We start from the raw sequence: 10,897 nt of genomic DNA on the forward strand, positions 1-10,897 counted from the left end.
ACGAGTCAATCCCCCTACTGTTTTAGACAAAAAAAAAAAAATCTAAACTCAGATATGTTTTTTTTCCATTTGTCCCCATCTCCAGAGGCGTCTGTGAGCAAGAAGACTAACATGCTCATAAGGTGTGCAGAGAATTTTGATTGCCCGGTAGGAGGAAGATGTTGAAACGGCTCCCAGGGTGTTGGCCTTGCCCCAAACTCAGCAGAGTGGCTGAAGGAAGGGATCGAGTTGGAATCCGGGAGGCCCTGGAGAGACTCAAAGGCTGCTAATCCGATGCAATTTAGAGAGAAGTAATATAACTGGCACAGAAGAAAATCGTGCAGGAGGCCCGCTGGCCCCGAGGATGAGCCCCAGCTGGTAGGGGCTACGGGCCGTGGGGACTGGGCTTCTTGGAAGACAAGAGAGCTTGAGATAGGGGGCAACGGGCACTCGGGACTGTCACTGGGACTCCCTGATTTGGCTGAGTAATATGGGTTAAATTACTGGACTACTGTGAGCATCCATGCCCTTAACCTGAAATAGGTATGAAACCTACTGTACTAGGTCAACGTGGAACTTAAATAAAAAGGCTGTGAAATGCCCAGCACATGGCAGTAATCAATAAATATGAACCCCTTCCCCAGACCCATTTCCTTAGCAAAATCCCCGTCGTCCTCAGGATGCGTAAACCTAGATTTTCTGCTGGGCTTTGCATTAGATGGTTGATTGACAAGGATGCACTAGCCGATCCCCTTTTTAATCTCTGGGTGCCCGGATCTGGGATTTTTGTCCTCGGGGTCTTGATTTAATTTCTCAGCACAGAGCTCAGAGGAGCCATGTAGCCCCAGCCCTGGGGGAGCCGGCTTCCTGAGAACATGGGTGTGAGCAAGGCCTCTCCTGTCCTTTGCAGTCCCCCAGGCAGGGGCAAGGATGGAGGCGCTGATACGTGTGGATGTAGTGGGCCTGCAACCTGGCTCCCTGCAGAGACTGACACCTTGATTCCTTCTAGGAAGGACTCTGTGGGAAAAAATGTGTTTATAAAAATAGGCATTTAAAAAGACAAAATTAATAATTTGCAAAACATCTGAATAATGATAATAACATCAATCTTATCACCTGTGACCACGTGCCAGGCGCTATCCTAAGTACCGTACATGTATCACTCACACCATCTGGCCTCCAGCCCAGCAAAAGAGGTGCAGTGGTCATCCTTGCTTAGGGATCAGAAAGCCTGGGCCCCATGGAGGATCAGTGCGTTGATCCCCAGCCCAGAGCCTATGGCAAGTGTCCGGGTCCAGGCAGACCAGAGCCCGGGTCTGGGCTTCTGCAGACTGTCCCCCTGTTTCAATCAGTTGGTGACATGTGGATCATTTGTGCAGTTTTCTTGCTCAGAGCAAAACCTTTTCCTAATCCCAAACTTAAACCCTCAGATTTATTTGTTAGGTGTCAGTGCGGGGTATTAAGTAACTGGCATAGTCTCAGCCGAAAGCAATTATGACTTCATGCGGAATGCAAGTATATTAAGCTTTGTTGGTTTTATTTTCAAGTGAAATAACCTTTCAGTTAGGTTTATCGGTCATTATTTTTCAGCGATTTATTTCAATGGCAAATAAATCCCATCGAAATCAGTCCTGGTGTGCAACAAAGGAAAATCTATTACTTTCCTTAATTGTCTCTTAGCTCGTCAAAGTCTAACCACAGAGCCTCGCACCGATACGGAGAGGTGGGCTTAGGATCAAAGCAGAGCCTGTGGGTGCCCACTTAACTGTAATTTCAGAAGCACAGAAAAGTAATAAGAAGACAACTATGATAAAAATGGAATAACACAAGTGACATCAATAGCCAGTCACTGCATGGCACCTGGCATCCAAGCTCGTCATGTGTCCTTACATGCGGTAAGTCATTCAATCTGGCCTTAGGAAAGTTTGATTCATAGCCCCATCTTATGATTATCTCATAATCTTATGGAATTTAAAAGTTAGACCCATTTTACCCAAAGCAAAATACTTCGGAATAGGTCTGGATGTCACCATTTCACAGCAGGATGGCCATGGACCAGTCGCGTCTCTGGGTTTCAGTGTCTTCCTCCTCCTGCCCCCCAAGAGGCAACATTGACAATTCCTGTGGTTGCACGTCGGTTACATGACACAACGCAGGAAACGTCACACAGTTCCTGGCACGACGTGGTCAATACATGGGAGGCATCGTTATTGTCTGGATTGCCCCCCAAAATGATCAAATTAGGACGGTTATTTCAATCATAACAAACACCCCATTTTCCCTCTAGGTAGTTTTGACAATGAAATCAGGGACGGGGGTTGTATTGATTTCCCATGGCTGCCCGAACCAAGCACCACTCACTGGCTGGCCTTAACAACGGGCATTTAATCTCTCGGAACTCTGCAAGAGCCAAGTACAAAATCAAGGTGTCAGCAGAACCTTGCGCTCTCTGAGGCTCCAGGGCAGGCTCTGCTCCAGCAGCTCTCTGAGCGTCTGCTGCGGCCGGCCGGCCGCGGTGTCCCCTGCCTTCCAGCTGCAGCCCACTCCTCTCTGCCTCCCTCTTCACCTGGCCTTGTCCCCCATGTCTGCGCCTCGCTTCTACCGCACAAGGACACCGGCTGCACTGAATCTGAGCCACTCTAATGACTGCATCTTAACTCAATGACATCTGCAAAGAACCTGTTCCCCCAAAAAAGGTCACATCCACAGGTGCCAGGGCTTCGGACTTGAACGTATCTTTTTGAGGGACACAATTCAACCCACAGCAGGTGCCCTAAAGATTTGGTTAACAGGTCTTTGATAAAGTAGGGAATATTAATCTTCAAATTAAATCATTCTATTAACTATGGAATAAAAACACCAGTTTTGGTGACACTGTGTGCCAGTTCTAGCTGAGTTTATTTTTTCCGATTCAAATGTATTCTTGACCAAGAGCTACAAAAAAAAAAAAAAAAAAATCACTACTTAATTTTTGGACATCTTAAGATTATATTGAGAAAAGAAAACACTGTTCATCTTTTAACATTAAATAACAACCAGGACTGAAGACAGAAGCTAGGAAGCTAATAACAATAGGAAATGTTCAATCGATTTTACCCCAACCAACCCTGACACTTTGATCTGTTTCTGTCCGTTCTTTTCCTGCCTGCAAGCCAGCAATGGCTGCAGCGTTCAGAGCACCTGGATGCAGTTAGCTCCACTATCAATCTATGCACGAAGAAGAGAAAATTTAAGACATCGAACAATTTCGAATCTTCTGGAATTTGCATAATTAGTCCATAGTAAATCATTTTTTGAAAATTCAGTACTCGAGGCCTTTTCTCCCCCACGTTTTTATGTTGACAATACTGTGGAACATCATCATGCATATCCAGGAGGCAAAGGATTGAACGACGATCTGTCTGTTTGAGAGATGGTTGGCTCAACCTCTTGGCGGAGCTGCATCCCCTAAGCCATTCCCTTTTGAGCGAGCATCCGTCTCCTTCACCGGCTCTTTATTGCAGACCCACTGGAAGCGGTGAGACCACAGAGTTCATTGCTGCCAGAATTCTGTCCCGCAGAAGCACAGGTGGGCCACAGATCTCTCCAAACTTTCTATTTACTGATAGGAAAACCCCTGGTCCTTTGAGAACTAATCATCTCCAGTGGAGTGAAAGAAAGACCTGCCACAGCTTTTCGGGGAAATAATGTTACAAAGCTTCACTGATCACCGATCCTGTTTGATCAGCACTGGGTGAAGGTTTTGTATCTTCGAAGCCAATCCTTTCGTGCTTTGAAGTCACGCCAACGAACAAGCCCAGAATTATAAGTGACACTTCTTTAAATGTAAATGGCTTCAGAGCCATTTTCTAGCTCCTGAAAAAATGTGTTGTCAGCTCCAAGAAGCCACTCTTTCCTGATGGATAACTCTTGGGGTCATTTGCTGCCACCAGTAACTGAGCTGTTGCAGCCTATCTCATTCCACCACCAGCAGGCAAATAGGGTAGTTAGGGGGACAGATGAGTGTTTCTCTTCTGACAGCATGTACTGTCTATTCAGCACAATTTTAATACCAGCTGGAGAGCCAGGCTTCAAGTAACAAATATTCATCAGCAGGGAAGAGAGCTGGAAGATGTGTTATCTATTTTTTAGAGGAACTTCGATTTGCAGATCGCTTGCCTAGCGCAGCCTCTGTCACCAACGCCTTTCTCCCAGTCCGTGTAGAAGATCAAGGTCCTACCCTATAAATGTACGGGCTGTACGCTGGCAGGGAGCACTAGATCGAAGCAGAAAGGACATGGGTGTTGGAGCGCAGCCCAACTTCCCTACTCACGCCAGGAAGGTTTCCTGGCTGCGCGTCGCAGGTCGGGTTCTCTTGGAACTGGACTCTGAGAGGGACATTAATTCCGAGGACACGTGTTAGGAACTCTTCTTGGGACTCACACCTGTGGAAGGGAGAGGGAAGAGGAGAGACGGAGAGACGCTGAGCTGCGATGCGGTCCTATCGAGGTCCTCGGCAGCCCCGACAGGGCACTCCGAGGACAGAATGGCCATCCGAGCCGTCGCAAGGTGGGGAGTTTACCAGTCATGGGGTGTGACTGAAGGAGGCCATCGTCCGTCCAGCCCAGGCAATCCCCAAGGGAGACTGATGATGAGGGGCTGTCTGCTTGGCAGGATGCCCAGGAGCTGGGGAACCTGTGCCAAAGAGGACTCAGAGTGGCCCTCGGCATCTGAACCACGTGACTTTGAGAAGCTCATTCACAGCCTCAGTTTCTCCATCGATGACTGGGTGATTCTAATGCCTACCTCACAGCTCTTTCTCTTGGGGAAACATGGTAATCTGCCCAGATTGGTTTGTGAGCTCTGGTGGGCAAGGGAGCTCATCTGAATTTTACCATCAGGACAAACGAATGTCACATCCACATAAGGTGTTCCGAAAACAGTCACGTCACGCTGGTGAATTCAAAACTTATCCCTCCTCCAAAGCGGTAACTCATTATGAGGAACTAGCCGGGGCTTGCCACAGGAGTCCGTACTGAGGGGCTTTGCACATGCAGGGGTGGTCTCAAGGCCATTGGCAGGCTTTCTGTACTGCCCTGAATTCTCGCCAGTGATGACTCACCTTCAGTGAGCAAGGGGGCCCATTTGCATGAGGTCGAACCACTGAACCATTGTTATTTTGCAGGCTTTTTCTTTACTTTTTCTTTCTTTATTTATTTTTTGTTTTACATCATTCCCTATTTCCACCTATAATTTTGTACTAGGGAGCTAGCTACTTGCTTTTCTGTAGACCTTTAAATTAAAAAAAAAAATAGGCCATTTAAATCAGCTTTTTCTTAATTTGAAACTTTGAGAATTGAAGTAGAGAGTTCAGCCTCTCAGATTTATAACCAGAATCCCTGTCTTAGTGTTGTTTATACAGCGAACGCTTACTCAGCAGCGAAGAAAGTAAATGAAGGAACGAACTGTCAAAAGCCAAAAATGCAAAAAGAAGCAGCAAAATGAATTTGACCAAATAATTGGGATCTTCCCGAAGATACCAGTTGTTATGAGCATTGTTTTGGGGCCTGAGGGGCAGACTCTTTGCTCCCTTGACAGGGCAGTGCAGGCACCAGGACACCAGGACGCGTTTTTGTCCCTTACACCTGAGCGCGTAGGGCTGTTGCACGTCGGTCCGCTTTGAGGAGCAGGTGTTCCACTGTGACAGTGCAGATTGTCAAATAAGAGGTGATTTGGTAAGTCTCGGCACTGAAAACACCTTCTAAAAGTGTCTTCGCAAGGATGAGTTTGGACCGGGCCTTGGGTGCGTGTAAGATTTGGGCACTGGGCCGCTCACCTTTCTGTGAGGAGGTGGCGGCGTGACACCTGAATGTTAAGTCAAGCCGCGTTCGGAGCCTGCAACGTGCTGCCAGGAGCCTACAGGACCGAGGAGGATTCCTACTGGGATCACTAACAAACCGTTTAGTTAGTGAGAGAAAAACAGAGTCAGGAAGTCACACGCTACGCAAAATAAACCCAGTCATTCTTTCTCTATGGTGCAAACCATGGACGTCCAGCTGGACAATGGTTCATTATGCTCTGATCCTGGGGCGGTAGGGAGGCCTCTGACCCCGGCTGGCCAGGGCGTTCAACCTATCACCTTGAGAAAGGGTGGATTGTCCGCAGTGGGCAAAGGACCCCAGCAGGGTCAACTAGAATGCTTCCATGGTAGATTTATCAATATTGGGAGAGAGAAGTCCCTTTTCTTTTGGGCTTGCTAAGTCAGAAGCTGGAATATGATCTTAAGCTGATGCAACTCAGTACCTGGTGATTTTTCTATAAAGCCCCCTACAGGCTGTGGGCGATGAACTAAGTGTCTGAGGTTAAAAGTAACACAAACAAACAAACAAACAAACAAAAAACCAAAACCAAAAAAACTCAAGATCATGATGGCAAAGTAAGAATAGTTAAGAGAAAGAGGGGCAAGAGATACCACATAGTTAATAAAATATTTATTGGTTTATAATGCTTTATTCAAGTATTATATTTGTTATGTTTAGACCAGCTTTTCCCGTCAGTTGAGGGGAACTCATACTGACTTCTACAAAATAATCAGTGCCAGCGAGAGTCATGGAATCCCACGCTCCGCTTTGTCAGGCCCATTCCCACTGGGCTGCCTGAATTTAATCAATCTTTTGCTGCACACAGCGATATCTGGTTCACCACCTAAGGCGAGACTCTCTGAACGAGGGCTGACAGCATCCACCCCACCGTTCTGTTCTCAGTCCAGACGTCTTTAGAGGAAGCGTTGTGATAAAGCCCCCAGGAAACCAAGCACAACAGCTTTGAAGATGAGGCCACATGATGCTTCATAATGAGGCCAGCCGGACGCATCGGAACAATAATCTGAAGATGCTTCTGCTCCGTCAGAGGTAACTCAGTCCGGGGCAGCCTGGGTCCAAGGCTGGGCTCAGGGAGAACCCTGCAAAGGTTCTTAAAAGCTTCGCACATTTAGCAAATTGTCTCTCGTTTCTCCCATTAAAGAAAAGCCAACCCCAACACCGCGCATTGACCTTTTAGGGGATAAAATGAAACACCACCAAATCTCAGATTGAAACTAAATGCAAAACTTTCAGAAGATAGAAGTTCGAAAAATATGTTTACATTAAAATAACAAGAACTTTTGTATGTAAAGACATAGAATCTCAATAATTAGCCTGGTGAAGATTTTATAATTTATTTTGAAAAGCAACTGAAGATAGGATTTTTTTTTTTTTAAAGCATTTAAGAGTAGTAGGTGTAGAACACATTTTCCACTCTGGAAAACTGGAAGTGAAATAAGTCACATAAAAATATAGTGAAGAATCAATAAATTAAATATTTTCTTTTGTGAATTCATTTTTAAGTAGATGCTAAATTTCACTTATAGAATTTGTGCTTTCCTTGCATATATCTTACATTTTCATTTTGAGCAGATGTGCTTCATGAGCATCAACCAGCCGGAGGTCAAGTTTATACCTTTAACTCCTCAGGAAAGGCCCTCTTGTCCTTAGTGACATGTGGTTCACGATTACGGTAGACTCTCTGGATGGTGTTTCTACAAAGTTCCGGAGTCCGGAGACTGGGGACTAAACCAGGAGCTCCCTTTCCTTGGCCCCCTTGACCCTCAGTCTGCCAGTTGGACACCATCATGGGAGACTCTAAGTCAGAGCTGAATTCCTGGGGGAAGGCAAGTCGCAAAGTCCTCATTTGTTGGTGTTGGAAGGTGACAATGTGGCATGTATCCGTAGCCTGAAAATAGAGCTGCATTTTCTGAATTCCACAGGTGGCCTCCAGGGACTTCCAGATCCTTCAGCAGCGATGGTGGACACGTTCCAGATTTGGGCAGAGGGGGGCATTTGTGCAGTCAGCAGCAGTGCTACCTATTCCTTGACTTACTACAGAAGAGGGCCCGGCTATCCTCACGGTTTTGTGACGTGTGCTTCCTTGTACCAAGTCCCTTCTTACTGAAACCCACCGGAGTGGGTCCTACTGCCAGCAGCCAGACCTTAGGCAGAGCACGAGAAAAGAGCCGGCTGGAAATGAATTCCGAGAGGCTGAAAGGGCTGCCTTTCCCGATGAGCACACGCCTGTCTTTGCACAGAGAAGGCGGATCCTGAGAAGCGCAGATCTCCTTTGCGAGTGCCCAGGCCACTTCCTGAGACGTTACTATTCAGTCATTTCTCCTAGTAATCTGAGAGGGCTTCAAAGAGGAAAATAACGGCTAGGTTAACATCCCTAACGTGTTGTCCATTATTCAGTGTACCTAGAATGTGAATTCGTTGTATGACATACCAAATAGCCCTGTACAAGAATATTGATTTCTATGCAAATTTTTAAAAATGAAATATACTTCTAAAAAATGAAAGCCAGTAACCCATGTGAAAATATCTGAGGGCAGAATTTAAATCTAAGAGTTCCTCTTTCTTTGCTAAATCCATTCTATTTCTGGAGAAAATCAAGAGCACTGATGTGAAGATGGGTTAGATTTGATTTTCAGATTTTCAAGACACTTCTTGTTATTTTTTGGCAAAATAAACTAAGCTCATCGATGTGTCCATCTGGCTAATAAACAGTAAGCGTAAAACTATGACAGTAAGAAATAAACGCGTGATGAATCCAGCTGAACTTGACGCGAGTGGTCTGGGCTCAACTGTTAGAGAAAAGGTCACACCTTAATAATGCAATCGTAAATACCGAAGATGTGAGCCTGATGCCACAGGCCCAACTTCGTAAACTAGAAAAGCATCACCTTGCAGAAGTCACGTTATGGGAGACATGGCTTCGTGTGGGGGCTCATGGGGCTGCGATGGCGTGATCACGTCACACTCAGCAAGCAGGTGTCTTTCAGGAATCTTCCATCATGGGGCCCACCTTTGTCCCGACCTCCACGCACCTCAGAGCGAGCATACAGGGACACGGAAGCCACCAAACTGTAGTGGGCTGGGACTGGGCCGTGTTTGTTTCAGTGGGAGAGGAAGTATAGAGAATGACAATGGCATTATACATCAGATTTCTTGTTCATAACTATACTAGCTAACAGGTTCAACGTTCTGTGTTCGAGCGCTAACCTCTTAGGCTATATCTAACTTAATCTTCATGTTTAACCTAATTCTGCCAGCTAGATGTGTCCAAATCAAGACTCAGACTCAGACCTGTGATTTGCCAACTTAAGGCTTTAACCGCTACACGATGCCACCGTTTTCTTTACGGCTAATCATCAAAGTTCTTATAATGTGTGATATTGCCATTGTTTCAGACCAAAAAAAATAAAAAATCAATATTCTTGCTAAGTAATCATACCTCAGACTGCAATATTGTTTTTAATTGCTCTGTTTTCAACTTTTCCTGTAGATCTAAGAAGCCTCTGTTTATTTGTATAGTTCTACTATATTCACTGACTTTTCTAAGATTATCTGTTCCTGTTTAGGTCTTGAAAGCCTCTTTCTATGGGGTTACACCCTGTGCTGTGGATCTTACATGGATCATTCCAGAAACCTCATTCATTCTGCATCTGTGATTGGTCTGTTTCACCGTTGTAAGAGTCGTGAAAAAAATCTGTGATTTCTCCACCCTTTTTGCATCCTGACCACATCCTCAGTCCTCGAGGGCAATCCATCATGTAGAAAAGGGTGACGGCAGCCGCCTGCCTATAATAAATGTGTTTCATCCGTAGGCTCTCTATAAATATCTGTTCTCAATTTACTTAGAGTCGCTCACGCGCTGGGGCACTGAGTGTTATTTTTATCAGTCGGGCTTGAGTGTTGTGATCCACGATATTCTAAATTGAATGCCAAACAATCGCCATTCCAAAATATCGGTCTACATATTTTTATGATGGCGAGAACAATCGACTGGAATACACCACTCTACTAACTACTGTTTCACACATTAAAACTAGTGCTAGTTATGTCAATGGAAAGAAAATTGCTCTTGTTTAATTAGAAGATTTTTATTTCAGTTTGACAAAACATGTTAACAGGAAAAAGGGAAATTTAAAAGTTGTAGAAAATGTGTATTTGTCTCTTATAGTTTCAATGCAGTATGTTATAGCCTCGATTTTGTAAATATAATCATTTTCTGAATCGGGGGCATTTAGCATCATCTCTGCTCTCTGCTCACTGGATTCCAGGAACGAGCTCCTTTGTGACAACAAAAATGTCTGCAGACATTGCCATCACTAAGTGCCCCCTGAAGGACAAAAGTTGGCAGCCACTGGCATGTACATTTTATATATGCATTTTTTGACTTTGGTATTTTTTCAGGGAGATAAAACTGTACCTGAAAATAAAAAAAATAGACTTATTATATCATTTAAGGTAAAAAAGAGAACATTCCTAAATAAAATGACTACATATATATGTATATATAAAATTACATTAATAGAGAATAGACACGCCTTGATTTAGAAATAACACTGATTTAGTTGTTTCTGCTGTTGAACAAATTACCCTAAAACTTAGCGATGTAAACAATAACCATTTACGATCTCGGTTTCTGTGAATCGGGAATCCAAGAGGCAGCATCCCAGGCTGGGCCGTCCTGGCCCTTAGGTTTCTCCAAGGTTACGGTCAAGCTGTAGCAGGGCTCCAGCCATCTGGAGGCTCAGCTGGGCTGAAGGATTCTGTTCTGAGACACTCATGCGGGGGAAGCAAACTTCAGCTCCTCCGAGCGGCTGGACGGGGGCCTCGGCAGGCCACCAGGTGATGGCTTCCCTTGAGGCTGCTCTCACGATGTGGCGCTGGCTTCATCTGGCATGGGCGATCTGAGAGCACCCTGGACATGGCGGCCACACGCCTTTATACCCTGATGTGGGAGGTGACGATCCGTCACTCCTGTTATATTCCGTTGCTTCGAAGTGAACCGCATGATCTGCTCACGCTCAGAGGGAAGGGATGACACGGGGAGCATCGAAAAGGCT

At 45.4% G+C, this 10,897-nt stretch overlaps 1 long non-coding RNA gene across 1 annotated transcript; it reads left to right on the plus strand.

The window, feature by feature from the left end:
* The first annotated feature begins 210 nt into the window (after nt 1–210).
* On the plus strand, nt 211–10,186 carry LOC120586136 (uncharacterized). Its single transcript, XR_005648601.1, has 3 exons — nt 211–357; nt 1,660–1,874; nt 9,407–10,186. It is a non-coding gene; the product is annotated as an uncharacterized LOC120586136 (long non-coding RNA).
* The last annotated feature ends 711 nt before the right edge of the window (nt 10,187–10,897 follow it).

This window comes from Pteropus medius, unplaced genomic scaffold (assembly GCF_902729225.1).
Source record: "Pteropus medius unplaced genomic scaffold, Ma_sr-lr_union100, whole genome shotgun sequence".
NCBI lineage: Eukaryota > Metazoa > Chordata > Mammalia > Chiroptera > Pteropodidae > Pteropus > Pteropus medius.